Here is a 21,684-nt window from a genome sequence, read left to right as displayed (position 1 = left end):
AAATGAGTCAAGGTGCAATTTGACAAGAATGTCAAGCCTCCTGTCTTCTCAGAAGGTGACCTGGTCTTACTCTACAATCAGGAATCTGATAAATTGGGAGTAGGTAAGTTCCAATCATTATGGATGGGTCCCTACATTTTTAAGCTTGTATTAGCAAAAGGAGCCTACGAGCTAGGAGATTACGATGGGATTCTGTTGTCGCAACCCCGAAACGGGTTGTATCTTAAGCATCACTATGCTTGACTAAGTGTAGTAATCTCTTCATATGCTTTTGTTACGTTTTCGTTTTCGTCAAGAGTGATCATTTTGGTTAGGTAATCCAACTTTTCATTTGTTGCAGATGTCGAACCTATTGGAATCATTTGTTGGATATGCCGACGAAGCTAGTTGTAGTACGCGGAACCTATCTTCTGTAGCCTGGGCCATTTTTTATCCAAACGGCAAGTTAGTAAGTTTCAGAGGGGTATGTATTGGTCAATCAACGAACAACATCGCTGAGTATAGTGCGTTGATAGAGCTTCTCTCTAATGCCATCACACATGGCATATGCCGAATTGTTGTCAGGCTAGACTCACAACTCATCATCCTACAGCTTATTGGCATCTATTTTGTTCAGAATCCAGCTATCTATTGTATGTTCCTAAGGGTAAGGATTTTGGAAAGGCAGTTTGATTCTATTCAATATCAACACATTTCCAGAAACTTAAACACATTAACTGATTCATTAGCAAATTTTGTGTTAGATAGACATTTGCAACATTTATAAAAGAAAATCATTTCATCAACATTTGCATCAGGATCATATAACTTAACCAAAATAAAGCTCCAAAAATAAAAAAATATATACAACTGTTTATAGTTTTTACAAAATGTTCTGGGTCAAGACAAAATCGGTCATACGATCCAAAAACTCAAAAATGCAGGAAAGCACCCTAGACTAATGGTGCTGGTGATAACAGGTCACCGCCTATGCAATCAAGGAGCCTAGTCCATCGACTCGGCACGCCAGTAGTATGGCGCTGTAATCTTTGAGGTAACTTGTCAGTCCTCACATTTGGAATACCAAGGGTGAGGCCCTCGATCTGATCCTGCAATACTACAAGGGTCTCGGCTATGTCCAGATCGTGAAGGATAGCCCTCCCTACAGCCTCTCTTGTTGGAACGACAGCTGCTACCCTCGAGCGCACTACTGGTCTTACTAGTCCAATATCTACATGAATATATGAGTTTTCTAATCCTTGATAACATGTAAAAAAACATAAGAACATTATAAAAAAAAATAAACAGAGATATAGTCAGATCTTTTTACCTATAACACCCCACTGCTCACCAGCCAGCAGCACCAAATCTGGGTCACCCCAGAAATCCATCCCAACATATGGATACTCGGCATAAACCATCTGCTGACGGTTGAACCACTCGAAGAAGGCATCAGAGAATGAAATCTACGACTGACCAGCATGTCTGGCCATAAGATCAACCCATCTCTGCATCCGTGGCTCTGTCGGTGCTGGCAGTCCGAGTGAAATGTACTGTGGCTGCATCAGTGGGATCTTCTCCAAGGTGAAAGCAGTCAGAATAGAACCATAACCAAAGTTCTTGGATCTTCCGTTCTTCACCTTGGTAAGTTGTTCTTTTATCATCGGAAGTACTACATCACACCAGTTGAATACCTTTGGTTCAAGGCATTCCAAGGCATACTGCATATAGGACCTATTGGCCAAGTGAAGAGTCGCGCTGCGAGACAATCTAGCAAATGTGAATAAGATAGTCCTCAAGGAACGGTCAGTGACGTCTCTAATGTTGATCTTGCCGTCCCTGCTCAGCTGGGATCCATCTCTACAGTATCGGTGAATGTAATCTCTCACGAATTCACCCCCACAGGCAAATCCTGATGGTGAGAGAGGGGCACCATGCCTCGATAAATCAGTCAAGAAGTAGATATCCTCAACGGCCAAAGGGATGGATTTACCTCTAATCTGGAACACTTGGTTGGTAGGATCCCATGCATCGAGAAGATATTGCAACAAATTGATTTGTTGCCTCATGTTGGATATGCGGAAGAACTTGAGCAAGCCACAATTTCGCAATGCAGTAACTGTACCCGGATCATGTAAGGTAATCATATCCTCTTCTTCATGCTCGCATTCGCACCATGTAGCGACCATCTTGATCTGATGAATCTCTAAAAAACAAACAAGAGAAGAATTAGGATCCTGATTTGGGCAAAAACAGGCAAAATTTCCATGAAAAAACAATGCATAAACTTTCCTCCTTGCGCCCATCGCACCCTAGCTGTGTACTGGGTGGGATGCATACTGACTGGCCAATGGCCAGCTCAGTATGCATCACACCTTTCGATGTATACTAGGTGAAATGGGGAGAGAACAAAATGTTCAAAACCCTGGGGCCCAGAAAAATAGGAAAACATGCTCAGAATTAGAAAAGGAAAGAATGCAATTGAAGAGCTCAAGCTTAGCTCCTACCTAGTCTAGACGGCGCCGAAAATAGTCCACAGAATCTCCCGGAATTAGCTGATGAAAATCAAGGGGGAAAGCACCTCCAGAGCTCAAATAGTCCCAAATATGAATGAAATGGTAAAAATGAGAGGTAAAACTACTTTTATGTTACTGTTCACGTAATTCAAGTAAGATGTTAGTTTTTAACTCATTTTTCAAGCATTTATTTACATTTCTAATCAATTTGATGGAGCAATTGAACAGGTAGTACGACCATCAAAAGAACATAGTGTTAATGGTGAATTGAACATCTCTGACTATTATCATGAGCAGGTTTACGTGAAGTTCAAGCTCATTAAAAAATAAACCTAGCAATGAGCATATGTTCCCCCAGAGTTCAAGCTCATTAAAAAATGAACCCACCTTCAGTAAATAACCTTTGTGATCGCATTGCTATCAGCTTTTGAGCTTTGGTCGTGTTGTTACCATCACCTCCACTTTTTCGTCGATCATCCGCCTCCACTTAATTGTTTATCCCTTTTCAGGAACAGCTGTGACGAGTGATTTTGTTAGCCACCTTCTTTACACTTCCATGATTGAAAAGTTCCAAACCTCACCTGGAACCAACTGCTACCCGAAAATATCACTCGTTCCTCAAAAACAAGTCTCTTTTAAGCTCTTTTTAGACTTGTAAAATATAAAAAGATTGTCGAGCAATTGGCCTCTCTAGATCGTTAAAGTGATTGGAAGTGCCATCCCTCCTCTATATTTTAATCTTTTTGGACCTGAGGGATCATTACACAAAAAGATCAAGCGCTTGTCTTTTTCAGCCCATTAAAGTGATCGGAAAATTCATCCCTTTCGTATTATTTTATACTTTTTCGGACTTAAGGGATTATTGGAGTTTCCTTTCCACCTCTTTTCAGACTCTTTAAAACTGAAAAGGACCGAGTTATCTCTGTCGTTAAACTCGTTAAAACAATAGCGACAAACTTGTTTAGACAGACAAGAGCGAGTTTCAGTGTCGCTAGACTCGCTAAAACATAGCGACAGGTTTGCCCGAAGGGAAAATTATAGAACAAGCATATGTTATCCTCCTCAAGCTTGACAAAAATAAAGAGGTACTGGTCAAAAATGACTGGGGAAAAATTGGGAAAAAAAATTGAAGAACTTTATTGGTAGCAGGTCGCTCTTGAACATGATGCTTTCACTCCATCACCATGATTGAGTTGGGTCGGGTTATTCCATTCACCGATCATATCACCATTGGTCCTTCGTACCATCCATTTTTTGGGTTAACACTACCAATCCATTTCAGTGTCGCCGATATGTTCAAGAGAAGTCACTCAAAGAATTCACCAACCCAGCTAACACCTCATCCGCTGCAATACCTTCACGCTTCATTTTTCATGACCGCCACCCTGAACCTTGTATCATCAGATCATTTTCACCTCCACAAAATCATTTGCTCCATTTCGTGTCGTAGATGTGGGATTCATTAAGGCCCTCCTACGATGGGTCACTTCTTGTCGACATCATCTCATTATCCAAGAAGTTTACCTAGGAACAACCCTTTCAGTACTTTGAAGCTTGCATGCCTCAATGGCAAGTTTCTCACTTCCGGCGACAGGTTTACATCAATGGCCTTCGACCGAAAGATTTTGTGTGGTGTTCGACATCGACTCATGTATTCACACCATGTGAATTGTACTGTAGTACCTTGAGGGTCATTATCATTATTGGTGATTCCTCTCACGCCTGTTAATAGCTTACATCATTGGCTGATAATCAGGCGATGTCTTTCCATGTTCGACATCAAAACGTCTTTTCACATGGATCGACTTGTACTTCGGGCGAATATTGAATGAGTTTGAAGACCCCGGATCTAGTTTCATCCATCCAGGCTATGATATATTCAGGAAAATAAAGACATCAAGTGTACTCCATAGCTACACAGATAATCATCCTAAGGGATGATGGCTCTACCAGAATCATCAGTCTGCCACACAGACGATTGTCCGTCCTATGTACATGAAAATGAATTTATAAAGCTGAGCATGGGAATGCCCGCTTCAGCTAGATCATGAAAATATTATGAAGATAATGTATTGTATTGTATCTTATTACAGGTCACCTTCCAGTTCAAAAAACCACGGATCCTCATGATAAAGCATTTCACCCGACATCAGAAGATTTACAACCTCATGCTTTAGGGGGTAACTATTATAGACATATTTGGGCACTGCAACCACAATCACATATGTCCATAAACCAAGGGCTTCTAAACCCCTTAAAGTGTTGTTTCATACCCTAAAGGAACAAGGTCAACTAATTACATCATTTCCTGGAAGTTCCCCCTAAAAAACTGCTCAGAACTGGTCAAAACTGGACCATACAGACTGCTCCATGCTGAGGGTGCGATGAATCTCACCTGTTACACATAAAAGGGTGCGATGCATACTAAAAATCCATTCTGTAGGGTGCGATGAGCGAGAGTAGATAAATGGCAGAGGCAGTTTGTTGGGTGGAAACCCAGAGAATCTTCTAGATACTGCTCATTTGACACTTTCCTCTCTGAATTCACCCAAGGATGAGTAAGAGATCATGAAATCTCCAAGTGGAACCAAGAACTATCAGAGAAATGACACTAATCAAAATCCCAGAAGCTGACTCACCCCCTGAAAATATCTATATATGGATCCCTCATCCTAGAGATCCAGAGGTTGGAATCTTGTATTTTGTAAGGAAGTGATGTTGGTTTCTCTGTGAAGCATTGTGTTGTTGGGTGATCTAGTCTTTTCATGAGGTGAAGAGGGCTTTCATTGCTGGGAGGATGGCGCTCGATCAGATAGCTAGGTTGTAATCCTCTCTTCTACTACTTCTATCAATAAATCTATTTGAGTTTTCCTCCATATACTTGTATATTTCTGAATCTTGTGTTTGTGTATGCATTTATATGGTTAATGTACATCTAATCCTATATTGTTTGTGGTTATAGATCCCTATGCTTTGATTGCATTTCGCTGCTTTGACTCTACAGGTGTTCTTTGAAGCGGGACAAGTGAGAAAAGAGTGGTGAAAGCTCTATCAAAGGAGAGAGGAAACACGAAAGGAGCCACGTGAAAGACTGAGGTTGGTACTCTCTGCTTCTCTCTCATCTATCTCTCATAAAGGAAAACACAAGTTGCTTTGGTTTGTTTGTTTCTAAGATAGCTACCCATCTTAGTGGGACTAGCAGCTTTGAATGGACACTAGTTTTCCCGTAAACAAGTGGGCATATGTATGTGAGGCGCAATAGTAGACAAATAGGCTTGTATCATGATCATGTAACATATTGATAATGAACATCCTAGGGTTTTCTAATAACCCTCAATACTCTCCTCATGTCTTCTTTCTGGCACCATGTGAATGTTTCTCATCAGAATTCCAACATTCATGCTGAGATAATTTAGGCATGTAATAGTCATTGAGCATGAGAGAGAAATGAGGATTTTCAAGAGCCATGAGGGTTGGTCAAGGGTCATGGTAGGTGAAAAATCACCCCATCTCCATAAATGTGCCCTCATGCCTCATTGGGTAGGAGGACTTTAGCACTTGAGTTGTGGTTAGGATTAGACATAGTTGATTTGTGCTTGAGAGCTAGAGGCACTCATCCCTTAGTAGCTAGTAGAGTGGAGTTGCAGTGATGCTAGGGTTTTGCATTGGGAAATGGTATGAGCATCCCATGTTCCACTATTGGGTTTTGACCAATTGCAAGATATGTACTTGAAGTTGCAGCAGCATTAATAAGATGTTCTTCATGTTTGGAACTGGTTCCCATGCTTACTCATGGTGGTTGTATTGGTTGTCTGGTATTTTCATTATATTCATATGTGTGCTCTCACATATGAAATATGTTATGAACTGATTCATAGTTGTTGCATGTATGTGTTGCTTTTGAATCCATGTTTACTTATTTCTTGCCATGTCAATGATCTATTGTGAACTATTTTGAAATTAACTTTTGGCATGTTCCTATTTATTGTATGTTTGATTGGGTTTTGGCTCACTGATCCCTCTCACGGAATATCTCTTCTTATTGATGTTGAGACTTGTTTGTACCTCTTTCTGCAATTTGTCAATATTTGGCTGATTTTTTTCACTGGCTGGGAATTTCGTTCTTGTCCCCACTTTGAGACCTTCTCATTCAATAAGCAAGAGAGGAAACACTCATGGTGGTAGTCGGGCCCACATACTGGATGGGGCTCCTATCCCAAACTGCGTGAGGTCTAATTTGGACTTCACACCCGGAAGACCCCCTTAGTTTTTCGTGGTACATTTCAACCCATCAACAAATTTGCGCTAGAAGGGGGGCCTGATGACAATCTGAGCCCTTGGAACCTGTAGTTCAGTCTCATATCTGTAAATGGATATATCCTAAATCTCGCTCCCCGGGTGCTTCTCTAACTTATCCATTTATCAATATTCAATCATCAATGAGAACCTCTATCACTTGTCTCAGTTAAAGTTTGATGGTGAGGATGGAACATCCATAATCGAGCACATATTTTATTTCCTTGACTTTTGGGAATCTTACGAGATTGAAGATGAAGAGTTTTCTTGTGTGTTCTTCTCCCTCACCCTTGAAGGTCATATCAATCAATGGTGCAACACATTTCCAACAACTTCCATCAATTCGTTCAAGCAACTCATCGATAAGCTTTGACAACGTTTCACATGTATGTTTTTCAATATTTGTTTAGTAGGATAAATGAGCTTAGAGTGAAACCTGCAGAATCTCTAGAGGATTTTGCTATTATATTTTTCTATGTTTGTTTTGATTTTCCTGAAAGAGATGTCAACTAGGTGTATTTAAGTGAAAATTTTCAGTGGTTGGTTTTCGTTTATTTGCAACATCTTCAATTTGAAACAGATCTTGATTCTTATGAGTATCATGATAATTTGAAAATTATAAAGTGTCTACATTTTACCCCTAATATTGTTTTACCTATCTCTATGAATCAGGAACAACCTCAAGCATCTGAGGAGGAAATTTTTACTTGTGGGATTTCTCATCCTCCTCCTTCTTTGTTACCTAATGAAGTTTTGGTCACAAATAGTTTAGATGATGAAGAGAGCTTTCAGGGAGATGAATCAAATTTTCTTTCTTCCCAAGCTCTAATACATCTGTTTGAATTTGAATTTGAAAATTATGTTGATGCAACATCTCTCACTGTTGATGAAACCCATCTTGAGCCCATTAAACTTATGCCTAGGTATATTCTTTGATTTCATTCACTCGTCAACAATGACTTGGGTCTTGTCTTAGATAAAGTCGACTATCCTATCAAATCCATGGGCCATGAAATGCATGCAAATCCATCTCTCCCTCTGGCTGACACTAATGTGTAGAATGTGAGTCCTGGTTCGAATAATGCCCCTTCATCTGACCCTTTTCATTCATTATACCCTGATTTATTTCATGGGTCTACTACACCAGTGGTTCATTAGGGGAATTTTGAGGTATAAAATGGACCTCCTAAAGAAATTATAAAATAATAGTGGAAATAGTAAAATACGATTAGATTACATCATCAAATTTTAGAGGGAAAAAAAGAAAAAAATATTTTTTCAACTCGTATTTTCAACTTATCTCCTTATGGGTTTTCTTAAATTCCAAGTGGAAACACTCATTGGATGCAAAATTCAATTCCTCATCCAAGGAGTACCCATGTTGCATACTTTCGATGGACCCTCCTACATGAAAAATGTGATTGCAATCACGTGTTTTCATGTATTTCTCATTTTTCATGTAGAAGGGTCCATCCAAAGTATGCAACATGGGTACTCCTTGGATGAGGAAGTAAATTTTGCATCAAACGAGTACTCCCTCTCAAAATTTCAGTAAAAACTTAGGGAGATAAGTTTAAAATATGAGTTGAAAAAAATTGTTTTATTATTTTATTATTATTTAAATTTTTTACTTTTTTACTCCATGATTGATATCATCATCTTGAATCCTATTGGTTCTTATAAAGTTTATTTTGGTTGTACATTTTTCTTAGGAGGCCCATTTTAGAGCTCAAAATTCCCCTAATGTCTGCAAATCATTCAAAACTTTATCCTGCTGGTGTTGGGTATAGTCATGTTCATCAGGGTGATTTTACACAAACATATTATGAGAATGTTGAATCTCTTGTTCTTGATCTCTTCTATCCACAATCTTTAACATGTGATGAAGAAAACCTTACATCTAGGCCAAGTCAAGATGGTTCTCTCATTGCCTCCTCTTCACTTTCAATCCAAAAAGATCCTTATGTGCTAGATACCCAACCTGATCAAACTAGTAGCTTCAAGAATTTTCATTATACCGAAAACATATTCGCTCACACCTCAGGTGATTATCATTCGTACTCATCTGTTGATCCCACAAAGCCACCAAAGTTTGATGATTCACTTATCGAAGGTTTGGGGACTCATCAAGAAGTTGAAGGACTTCATCTTCTGCTGATGGTTATGTCAAGTTCTCACATTCTTGACGAGACCCATAAACTAAGTCAAATTAGGGTTTCTAGAAGTAGAGATTCTGCATATCACTCCCCTCTCAACATCATCTTTCCAGATGCAAGCTCATCTCAGAAAGCCTATGATTTGGGTGAGGTTTCTCAGAACACGTCCTTCCACCCCCTGTTAGTTGATATGCATCAACCTATATACCATAATTTCTTCTCTGAAGGAAGTACGTCGACCATTGTTCCAAGTCTTTTTTACTATTTCCCAACCGGTATGGTTTGTGAACATATACAAACAGATTATGTCTTACAATCCTCTACATGTGAAGGCACCGATTTCCTAACCTCTCCTTTGCCTGAGACTATTCAGGTTGATTCATTTCATTCTTTGGAATCTAAAGAATTTGATCTGTTGAAATGCCAATATATCAATATTCAGATACCTAATCTAATCAATAATATATTCACTGATAGTTGTCATGTCACAGCTAATAATGACCATATGCATTCACCTGTTAATCTTACGAAACTACCGATATTTGATGGCTTGTCATTTGAAGGTTCATAGATTTGTTAGGATGATGAGGCACTTCAGCTTCCGCTAATGGTTATGTCAGGACCTCACGCCCTCGATGAAATCCATGGACAACTTCAAACTAGGGTTTCCGATATTAGGGTTTCCATGCTTGAATCCTCTTGTATCTCAGTTACACCCGATGAAAACCCCTATTTTCAAAGTCATCAAGTTGATCATCCTCAATATCATGATAGGGTTGCCGATTGGCTGGAAGTATCTTATCTGGTGGATTTCTCTGCTAGCAGGCAACATCTTTCCTCGCTTATGTTGGATTTAGGGTTAAGCATGAATGGATGTATGTCATGGCTAAATGATTATAAATTTCAAGTTTGTGATTTTGTTTACCAGGATTGGATTGCAGTTTGTCTTGAATGGTGTTTTCTGGCACATTTTCCTGTAAGTAGACGTGACCTTCTTGTTGTTGTACATGTTTCATAGGTGAGCATTGTGGCTTTTGCACAACTCTTTTTGCAGGTTCTAATCGCTGGCATCTTTGTTCTTGCAGGTCGGTAACTGCTATGATGGTTGCATTGGAAGTTTTATTTCACATAACCCGACCTCCTCTCTGGTTAAATTAGGGTTTTAGGGTTTAGACTAGTTAGGTTTTAGGTTTTTCTTATTATTTTTCTAATTAGGGTTTTCTTATCAAAGTTTTCTTATTAGGTTTTCTTTGTCAAAGTTTTCTTACTATCATTTTCTTCTATGGCTAAGATTTATATATGATTGGTTGTGTCTTCTTTATCATAGGAACTTAACTCTTGTATAACATTTGGAATTTAAGCATGCATTCATATTTTACATTGCAGTCTCTGCATATGCGTTGTATTGGTCTTTATTTGAAATAGGATGTTTTATTCCTTGCATTTACTTAGCATTGAATATCACTAAGTCCTTCCCACTACATTACATAATGCATTTGTATTCTTGCATAACATACACTGGCCTATGACCTAGCCTTGAATTTTTTCTCTATGATGCCTGCCTTGCATAAGCCTTTCTGAACCTGAAGCTTTTAATCCTTCAGTGATATAACTACCTTTCTCACACATGTTTTTGCATGCTAAAACCTTAAAGGGATTTCTTTGACCTCCTCAAATATGTTTAAATCCTAGAAGAGACTCCCTCGTCGCCTTGCCCTATGATGATTGTGGGTGGGTGCGATGGTTACTCCAAGAAGTAGCTTCTCTTAAAATCAATAATTGAATTTACATCCTGGACATATTTCCTATGAGTATAACTTGTTAGCAAGGAAAATATGAATAGATTGCTTATCGGGAACCCTAATCAGTTTGAATGACATATACCCATAATCTAAACCTTGTGCTCAGCATGGTCTTAAGTATTTCAATGACTTGTTTTCATGTTTCACCTGTTAATTGGATATGAGATGTGAAAGCTTGGCATGAGGGAAAAAATAAACTAAAATATCTATCATTTTCTTCCAAACAAGAAACAACCTCTCTTGCCCGTAAAATAAGTCGGGATCCCTCATCCTCCCTGGCATAATGATCACCCAATAATAAGTGCTAATGTGCACATGAAAGAAAATGAAATTAAATAAAGGGTAAAGGATCGAGAAAGGCTTCCCATGCAGAGAGGTAATGTAATGAATCCACTGAGGTACTGACCAGACTCGTTGGCAGTGGGGCAATGCCTATGATTTCTTGAAGTGACTTCGCTAGGGTACTATCCAGGCCTGCTAGCAGCGGAGCAACACTAGAAAATTATTTTAAAAAATTATGAATATAATAAGCCCTTTGCCTCGATCTTTGCATCATCATCAACTACTGACATGTGTGAACTTCTAATTGGTTGTTTACTGACTAACAAGACCTAGCTAAGACGCAAAGGGAAGGCATATATGTAAAGGTCAAGGTAATGCAAAAATTGCCCATAATGACTATTCAATATTTCATTGCATCATTATCCAGACTCGAAATATTATAGGGATTTTGGAAGATATGTTGGATTCTACAAGTGGTTTGCCAACTGTTATAACTGCTACAACATCACCCAAAATTTAGACTATTACTAAATTTTTGGGTACCCTGTTATAGACATTTTTGTGCCTTACAGCTCTAAGCATGAAATGTCCATAAACCAAGGGATCCTAAGTCCCTAAAAGTGTTGTTCCGGCCCCTAAAGGAACAAGGTCAACAAATTACAGCTTCTCCCAGAAGTTCTCCACCAGAAACTGCTCAGAATCAGTGAAATCAGGATCATTTCAGCTGCTCCACTAGCTAGCTGCGTTGCATAGCACCCAAGTACACTAGCTAGGTGCGTTGCAACGCACCTAAATGCACTACCAGGGTGCGTTGCGTGGGAAATGACAAATGGCAGTGTCATTCCGCGAGGTGGACAGACAATGGAAGCTTCCAGAATCTTCCCCAATGACACTTGCCTCACTGAGTTCGACCAAGGATGAGTAAGAGGCTCTCAGTCTCCAAGTGGAAGCAAGAACTGACAAAAAGAAGCCACTAGTCAAATCATAAGCTGACTCATCCTCTTTGCATACATCTATATATGGATCCCTCATCCCAGAGATCCAGAGGCTGGAATTTTGTACATTGCAGAGAATTGCTGTTGGTTTTTAGATAGATATCAGAGTATTGGGTGATTTATGCTTTGTTGGAGGTGAAGAGGGGATTCCTTTGCTGGGAGGTTGATGCTGGATCAGGAATCATCGGTTGTAACTCCTCCTAGACCTTCTTGTTATATCAATAAAACTATTTGAGTTTCTCCTACATGCTTGTGTATCATTGATGTTTGTTATATTTGCATGTTTAGCTTAAATCTGATCCTAAGCTATTTATGAATATAAATCTGTGTCTTTGTGTAGTTTTCTTCTTCTGTGATCTTACAGGATCTTGGTGAAGCTGGGCGAGTAAGGGAGCAGGTAGCTGGAAGGTGTCAAAGAGGAGAGAGATTGGATCAAAGGACTAGCGCAAGACACAGGTTGGTTCATCCTATTCCTCTTCGTTTATAGTTCATAAACAAGAATACAAAAGTAGTTTTTCCTGTTTGTTTCTAAGGTACTGTCACACCTTAGTGGGATAGGGTCGTTCTGAGTAGACACTTTTCCGATAACAAAATGGCGACTCCGCTGGGGATCGTGTCTAGTTAGTTTGTTTGTGTTTCTCTTGTTGTTTGTTTCATAAACATAGAAGTAGCAATCGAACTGCATTTGCCATTAATAAATGCAAAGTAGACATCTGCTACTTCAATCCGTTCACTAGATTCTTTTATGATTTGAACAGTTGATTCACAAATGATCTGATTACCCTTTTTGATAGCTCTTAGACCTCCTTTAAATCCACCCTCTGATTGTGCATTACTGATTGCTTTTACTCGGCCAAAAACCATAGATTAAACTGTAAACCGTGACCCAGAACCCGGATAGAATTCTCGTTTCTGCCCCAGCGCAGGCTCTATGAAGAGATTCTGCATTTCAACGCAGTTCCCGAGAGGGCTACCTGTGCTGCAATCCAGTTTCTCTGTGTAACAGGTGCGCTGATCAGCCTAGCCCTGTGTAGCTGAGGTTCTTTGCTTCATTTTTTCAGTTTTGTCTCTGATTTTTGCAGCCTATGATCAGTGTGTGTCTGTTTAAAAACCCCTTTTCTTTGCCTTAATTCCGCCTCCTTTGTACAAAAAGACTGTAGATGTTCTTTGTGTGTTTGTTACATCATTTACAGTTTTCCATTGAAAAAGTAGAATAGTCATACTGTCATCCTTTGATTTAGATCTGTCGTAAGTGTCGATTTTGATCTTAGGAGAAAGTTTATTTGCTGTTGACAGTCGATTATGCTTTTACTTTTGCCTTTGGTTTGAATTTGTGACTTTCTAGTGTTGAAACGAGTATTTATTTCAAAATCATAAAGTGTCATAATCATCTCTACCTTTTGATTTCGAAAAGAAGCTTGTTTGTGTTTGTCATTTGAAAGCAAATTCAGATTTGTACATCAACTTTCTTTTTAGGCATCAATATTAAGAAAGTGAAAAACAAATACATGCACATGTGCATTTGCATATTGATAGTCTGTTTGGCTTGATTTAGGAAAATTGCATTTACAGTGTGCTCTTTGCTCTTTGAGAAAAGATTGTGTCTTGCTTTTCCCTTTGTAGCTAGGATTTTCATTGCTGAAAAGAGATAAAAGTTTGCTTATCATCTTTAGATTGCATTTTAGGAATTACATCTACATCTCGTGGTGATCCAAAAAGGCAAACTTCATAAGAAAGATCAACTTAAAATAAATTGAATGAATCTAACAACGCTTTGGAACTTAACGCACAACATTTAGAGGTCTAGGCTAGAGACGTATTCCGGCGTCGTAAAGCCTGGTAACCGTTGTCCTCACTGATGGTTGGGTGATTCCTCCACTTTGAGACGATAAGTGCCAGTACGGACTTGTGCTCCCACGTACCGTCGAGTATATATTGGGAGACCCCTATAGGCTTAAAACCTTTTATCCATAGGAAGCCGTGTCGGCCGCCCTACTGATCGCAATGCACCGAACACAGCATTCGGGAAGATTGACTGTCGTACCATAAAAAGTATTCTGCAGTTTTGCGATTGGTTTGGTACTCCCTCTACCTAGATCTCCAGAACAGTCCCTTTCGTTCCTTTTCAGACTCCTTAACGGAAAAGGTCCATCTGAGCACTTGTCACTTCAGGCTCATTAAAAATTGAAGGAGACTAGAGTCATCCTTTGTTTTTTCTCGACTCTTAGAAATTGAAAAAACAAGTTGTGTCAAAGCGTCTAAAAATTTATTTTAAACGGAATATTCATACCCTTTTCCTACGTTGATCTTAGGTTGAGAAAATGGAGTCTACCAACCAAGGAATTCCCCTTGGTGGAAATCCTAGTCCCTTCTCCTCTTGGGGAGATGTTGGTGCACCCCATATGGCCACATTGTCGCTTCCAGGACTGACAATTGGCTTTCCAGTCTGGCTCTTCTCAACCAATGTCGTTCAGAACACCACTATTCCTGAACAATCGAATCAGCAATTAGACGAGTCCAGAGTTGCCCACCAACCTTCTACTTCCTCTAATTCTTCCTCTCCTCCTTCCTCTTCGCTTGATGGGGCTGGAAAAACCAAAATTCAAGTTCCTAAGGAGAAGAAGGAGAAGAAGAAGAAGAAGGAGCCAAAGGCGAATGGGGGAAAACAAGTGTCGTCTAATGAAAATCCACACACTGCACCGACCAGGCCTAAATCACCATGTGTCATTTGCAAAGGAGACCACTTTCACAAAGATTGTCCTTGCATCCCTTGGATACTAAGGGACTGGTCTCTTCGTTTGCACAATTCGGTGTCATCAACCTCTGATGATCATGTTGAAAGCACACCGTCAACTAGCGAAAGTGAAGCCCCAGGACAAAAAGGGAAAGCTAGATTTCCTTGTAAACTGCGCGAAGGCAATCATGCCGTCCACCGTTGTCCCTTCTTAGATGAAGCGAAAAGAGTTTTGGATGATCATCCGGTTTCACCGTTACGACTTCCTCCTGGATATAAAAAACTCTTGCCGAGTCCATCGCTAGTTGAGAATCCAGCTGCCCCGCTCAAGTGGTCGGCTGAAGCACCTAACATCAAAGATAAACCATCTGAATCCATACCAGACGAAAGTCAAAAGGTTGAGGCGGCAGTTGACCCGGTCTTGCCTTCAGAGGTTTTATCTTCGAATGATACAGTCACTGAAGAGAACAAGGATGACACCGTCCAAATTCTCTTCATCAACACAGACTCCGACGAACATGGGGCAAATCTACCCATTCCCTTACCGCAGGAGGGAAGTTCGTCAGAGCCATACCCAGCCGTCTACTCGGTCCCACCTCCAAGCAACCTAGTTGTCTCCTTCGATTGGAATCAACTAGTCAGACCCCGTTTACCAGCAAGCATACCATTCCGAATTATCGTTCAAATATATAGAATGGTCATGGCTGGTACCATCATAGATGAGGGGGCTTCTGTGAGTATCCTTTCCTCTACTGCTTGGAAAGCGCTTGGTTCACCATTGCTTTTTCCTGAGATGAGAAATCTGACAGGCTTTGATAAAGGAACCAGTCGACCTTTAGGGATCCTTCCCGATGTGCCCATAACATTGAGAAGGAAGACAGTTCAAATGAACGTAATGGTTGTTCAAGGACCCTTGGATTATAACCTACTCCTTGGACGAGACTATATTTATTGCATGGGAGCCATCGTCTCCTCACTCTTTAGAGTAATGTGTTTTCTGCACGAAGGAAGAGTGGTCAAGCTCGTGGAACAGCTTTCATTTCCTGGATCACGCATAGCAAATAGTCATATACCATCCCTAAATGGTCTCTTCACGCAAGAAATGTCTCAATCTCCAGTCTGTCCCCCCGATGAGCGCGAGTAATTCGGAGGGATATGACTGAAACCCAGGGGGCATGCATCCTGGTCTGCTTCAGCAGGAAAACTTCGGGTATAGGGTAAGTTTCCGCGGGAGAATATGACTAGTCTGTACCCCATCCGTGATTGGAAGAGGGGTTATTCTAGAATAAGATTCTTTTGTCAAAGTTATGTGAGTGGCGAGCGTCGTTGCTCACCTTTGTTTATCTCAGTAGACATCGCCGAAGAAGTGTTTTGTTTGCACAGCGAATAGAACAATCTTTGGGTAACCTGTAAGAGGTAGGCCTCTCTCGGTAAAACAAATGTTTTATTGGACTAAAGTAGAGGTAACTTTGAAACTCTGTTTTATACCTGGGGGCATGCAAACCTTTTGGAGTGCAAGCAAAGAGCGGTTATTTATCTGTTTTTTGGATTAGTCGTTTCCTAACTTGCATAAAGAAAGGATGTGGGGCAAAAATCTAAAAGTTGTTGTTTTATATGAGACATTCTTATCATATGACTGGATTAATGGAGCAATTTTAGCACATAGTTCAAGCTCGTTAAAAAATAAACATAAGACATGAACAAATGTTTCCACCCACGTTTAAGCTCGTTAAAAAAGGAACTATTCCCCTATAAATAACCACCGTGAATGAAGCATTTCAACCATTAAAGCCTTGGTCATGTTTGCACCATCACCTCCACTTTTCCATTGGCCGATCATTCACCTCCATTTGATTTTTTACCCATTTTGAGGAACAGTTGCGAAGAGTGATTTCACTAGCCATCCTTGTGACACTGCCGTGATTGGAAAATTCCAACTCTTACCTGGAATCAGCTGCTACCCATTTTATCACTCGTTCCTCAAAAGACGAGTCTTCTTTAAGATCTTTTCAACTTACTCGTAAAATATGAAAAGATTGCCGAGTTTTGGCCTTCCAGCTCGTTAAAGCGACCGGAAGTGTTATCCCTCCTCTAGATTTTAATCTTTTTCGACCTGAGGGATTATTGCACAAAAAGATCGAGCGCTTGTTTTGTTCGGCTCGTTAAAACTATCGAAAATTCATCCCTTCTGTATTGTTTTATACTTTTTCGGACTTAAGGGATTAGATGAAGAAAAAGGAATTTTGGAGTTACCTTTACGTACCTTTTTAGACTCTCTAAAAATGAAAAGGACCGAGTTATCTTTGTCGTTAAACTCGTTAAAAAGATTAATAGCGACAAACTTGTCTTTAGACGAGAACGAGTTTCACTATCGCTAGGCTCGTTAAAACATAGCGATGGGTTTGCCCGAAGGGAAAATTATAGAACAAGCATATGTTATCCTCCTCAAGCTTGACAAAAATAAAGAGGTATTGGTCAGCAATGACTGGGGAAAAATTGGGAAGAAACTCAAAGAATCTTTATTGGTAGCAAGTCGCTCTTGAACATGACACTTCCACTCCGTACCTGAGTCGGGTTGGGTTGTTTCATTCACCGGTCACATCACCATGGTCACACCATACCATCCACATTTGGGGTAAATGCTACCAATCCATCACATAAGTGTCGCCGACATGTTCAAGAGAAGTCATCCAGAGAAGTCACCCATGTCCCATCCACTACCATACATTATACTTCATTCTTTCATGACCGCCATCCTGAACCATATATCATCAGATCGTTTTCACCTCCATCAAAATCATTTGCTTCGTTCTGTGTCGTTGATGTGGGATTCATTAAGGCCCTCCTTTGACAGATCGCTTCTTGTCGACACCAGCTCATTATCCAAGAAGTTGATCTAGGAACACCCCATTCAGTACTTTGAAGCTTGCATGCCTCAATGGCAAGTTTCTCACTTCCGGCGACAGGTATACATCAATGACCTTCGACCGAAAGATTGTGCGTGGTGTTCGATGCCAAGTCCTTTATTCACACCACGTGAATTGTACTGCAGTACCTTGAGGGTCATCATCATTATCGGTGATTCCTCTCGCGCTTGTTAACAGTTTACATCATTGACTGGTAATCAAGCGATGTCTTTCCATGTTCGACTTCAAAACATTTCTCACATGGATCGATTTGTACTTTGAGTGAAGATCGGATGAGATTGAAGACCCAGGATCTAGTTTCATCCATCCGGGCTGCGATATATATTCAGGAGAATAAAGACATTGAAATGTACAGCATTGCAGCACAGATAATCATCCTACCAAAAGGATGATGGCTCTATCAAAATCATCAGTCTACCATCAGACGATTGTCTATCCTATGTACATGAAAATGAATTTATAAAGCTGAGCATGGGAATGCCCGCCTTAGCTAGATCATGAAAACAGTATGAAGATAATGTATTGTATTGTTCTTATTACAGGTCTCCTCCCAGCATTGAAAGAACTTCGGATCCTCCTAATAAAGCATTTCACCCGATAAACGGCCTCATACTTTAGGGGGCAACTGTTATAGACATTTTTGTGCCTTACAGCTCTAAGCATGAAATGTCCATAAACCAAGGGATCCTAAGTCCCTAAAAGTGTTGTTCCGGCCCCTAAAGGAACAAGGTCAAAAAATTACAGATTCTCCCAGAAGTTCTCCACCGGAAACTGCTCAGAATCAGTCAAATCAGGATCATTTCAACTGCTCCACTAGCTAGCTGCGTTGCATAGCACCCAAGTACACTAGCTAGGTGTGTTGCAATGCACCTAAATGCACTACCAGGGTGCGTTGCGCGGGAAATGACAAATGGCAGTGTCATTCCGCGAGGTGGACAGACAATGGAAGCTTCCAGAATCTTCCCCAATGACACTTGCCTCACTGAGTTCGACCAAGGATGAGTAAGAGGCTCTCAGTCTCCAAGTGGAAGCAAGAACTGACAGAGAGAAGCCACTAGTCAAATCATAAGCTGACTCATCCTCTTTGCATACATCTATATATGGATCCCTCATCCCAGAGATCCAGAGGCTGGAATTTTGTACATTGCAGAGAATTGTTGTTGGTTTTGAGATAGATATCAGAGTATTGGGTGATTTATGCTTTGTTGGAGGTGAAGAGGGGATTCCTTTGCTGGGAGGTTGATGTTGGATCAAGAATCATCGGTTGTAACTCCTCCTGGACCTTCTTGTTATATCAATAAAACTATTTGAGTTTCTCCTACATGCTTGTGTATCATTGATGTTTGTTATATTTGCATGTTTAGCTTAAATCTGATCCTAAGCTATTTATGAATATAAATCTGTGTCTTTGTGTAGTTTTCTTCTTCTGTGATCTTACAGGATCTTGGTGAAGCTAGGCAAGTAAGGGAGCAGGTAGCTGGAAGCTGTCAAAGAGGAAAGAGATTGGATCAAAGGACTAGCGCAAGACACAGGTTGGTTCATCTTATTCCTCTTCGTTTATAGTTCATAAAGAAGAATAAAAAAGTAGTTTTTCCTGTTTGTTTCTAAGGTACTGTCACACCTTAGTGGGATAGGGTCGTTCTGAGTAGACATTTTCCATGTTCGACTTCAAAACATTTCTCACATGGATCGATTTGTACTTTGAGTGAAGATCGAATGAGATTGAAGACCCCGGATCTAGTTTCATCCATCCGGGCTGCGATATATATTCAGGAGAATAAAGACATTGAAATGTACAGCATTGCAGCACAGATAATCATCCTACCAAAAGGATGATGGCTCTATCAGAATCATCAGTCTACCATCAGACGATTGTCTGTCCTATGTACATGAAAATGAATTTATAAAGCTGAGCATGGGAATGCCCGCCTCAGCTAGATCATGAAAATAGTATGAAGATAATGTATTGTATTGTTCTTATTACAGGTCTCCTCCCAGCATTGAAAGAACTTCGGATCCTCCTAACAAAGCATTTCACCCGATAAACGGCCTCATACTTTAGGGGGCAACTGTTATAGACATTTTTGTGCCTTACAGCTCTAAGCATGAAATGTCCATAAACCAAGGGATCCTAAGTCCCTAAAAGTGTTGTTCCGGCCCCTAAAGGAACAAGGTCAAAAAATTACAGCTTCTCCCAGAAGTTCTCCACCGGAAACTGCTCAGAATCAGTCAAATCAGGATCATTTCAGCTGCTCCACTAGCTAGCTGCGTTGCATAGCACCCAAGTACACTAGCTAGGTGTGTTGCAACGCACCTAAATGCACTACCAGGGTGCGTTGCGCGGGAAATGACAAATGGCAGTGTCATTCCGCGAGGTGGATAGACAATGGAAGCTTCCAGAATCTTCCCCAATGACACTTGCCTCACTGAGTTCGACCAAGGATGAGTAAGAGGCTCTCAGTCTCCAAGTGGAAGCAAGAACTGACAGAGAGAAGCCACTAGTCAAATCATAAGCTGACTCATCCTCTTTGCATACATCTATATATGGATCCCTCATCCCAGAGATCCAGAGGCTGGAATTTTGTACATTGCAGAGAATTGTTGTTGGTTTTGAGATAGATATCAGAGTATTGGGTGATTTATGCTTTGTTGGAGGTGAAGAGGGGATTCCTTTGCTGGGAGGTTGATGCTGGATCAGGAATCATCGGTTGTAACTCCTCCTGGACCTTCTTGTCATATCAATAAAACTATTTGAGTTTCTCCTACATGCTTGTGTATCATTGATGTTTGTTATATTTGCATGTTTAGCTTAAATCTGATCCTAAGCTATTTATGAATATAAATCTGTGTCTTTGTGTAGTTTTCTTCTTCTGTGATCTTACAAGATCTTGGTGAAGCTGGGTGAGTAAGGGAGCAGGTAGTTGGAAGCTGTCAAAGAGGAGAGAGATTGGATCAAAGGACTAGCGCAAGACACAGGTTGGTTCATCCTATTGCTCTTCGTTTATAGTTCATAAAGAAGAATACAAAAGTATTTTTTCCTGTTTGTTTCTAAGGTACTGTCACACCTTAGTGGGATAGGGTCGTTCTGAGTAGACACTTTTCCCGATAACATAACCCCCTCTTGCTTTTCAAAGTTGAACACATATGCTTATAAATTGAATTGGCTGAATTGTTCCATGATCCAATAATCATCAAGCCCAATGAATTCTTGTTGCATACATCTATTATTATTCCGCTTGGTTCTTAGAATGCATTAGGGTTTGCAATGTAATTATCGTAACGTGTTCCCCGAAGCTTCATACTCCTCGAGTTAAATTGTGGGAAAACTCCTTATCACCAGCCATATTTTGCCTCCACACTCGTTCCTTAGCTTGTAGTCTCATTCTTGAATGCATTCTAAGCACCGGATAATATATCAATGTCACTTGCAATTAACACTCCCAGTAAGGTGCTTGGATGTTGAAACTTAAGTATGTCTGGTCCAACTCATACAATTCATAACATCTTAATTTTGATTATTACATATGTGCTCCTTCAATGAATTATTTTATCATTATTTATTTTCCATACATAAGGACTATTTTATTACTATTTATCCTGCATGTTCTCATTAGTGTGGGCTAACTTAATAAAATGTTTTATTTCATTTTCATGCAAGAATCTAGGTGAAAGGTGGCTTGGTACACATCAAACGGTGCACCATTTATATTAAATAACACTTTGAATTGACACCACTCAAATCCCATGATAATGAAATCTTGATTATTCCATGAGATTTATGTCATTTCTTTTAAAGCATGGTATCGTTTTATTCAAAACGAAATTCTAAGGATGATTCAAATTTTCACATATATGATATGATGGTAATTGGAATTAAAGCAATAAAGTATTTTGCAGGCTACGTGCTTATGTGTGTGCGCTAAAAAGGTGTAAGAAGGATTTTTAAGGACAAATTGAATGAAAGAAAGGGTTTTGGAAATTATGACATGTTATTGCG

The sequence above is a fragment of the Pinus tabuliformis genome, chromosome X (assembly GCF_031772625.1).
Source record: "Pinus tabuliformis cultivar Carrire ecotype Pingquan chromosome X, CPIR1, whole genome shotgun sequence".
NCBI classification, from domain to species: domain Eukaryota; kingdom Viridiplantae; phylum Streptophyta; class Pinopsida; order Pinales; family Pinaceae; genus Pinus; species Pinus tabuliformis.
The sequence above is the reverse complement of the archived record's forward strand: the minus strand, read 5'-3'. Positions refer to the sequence as shown.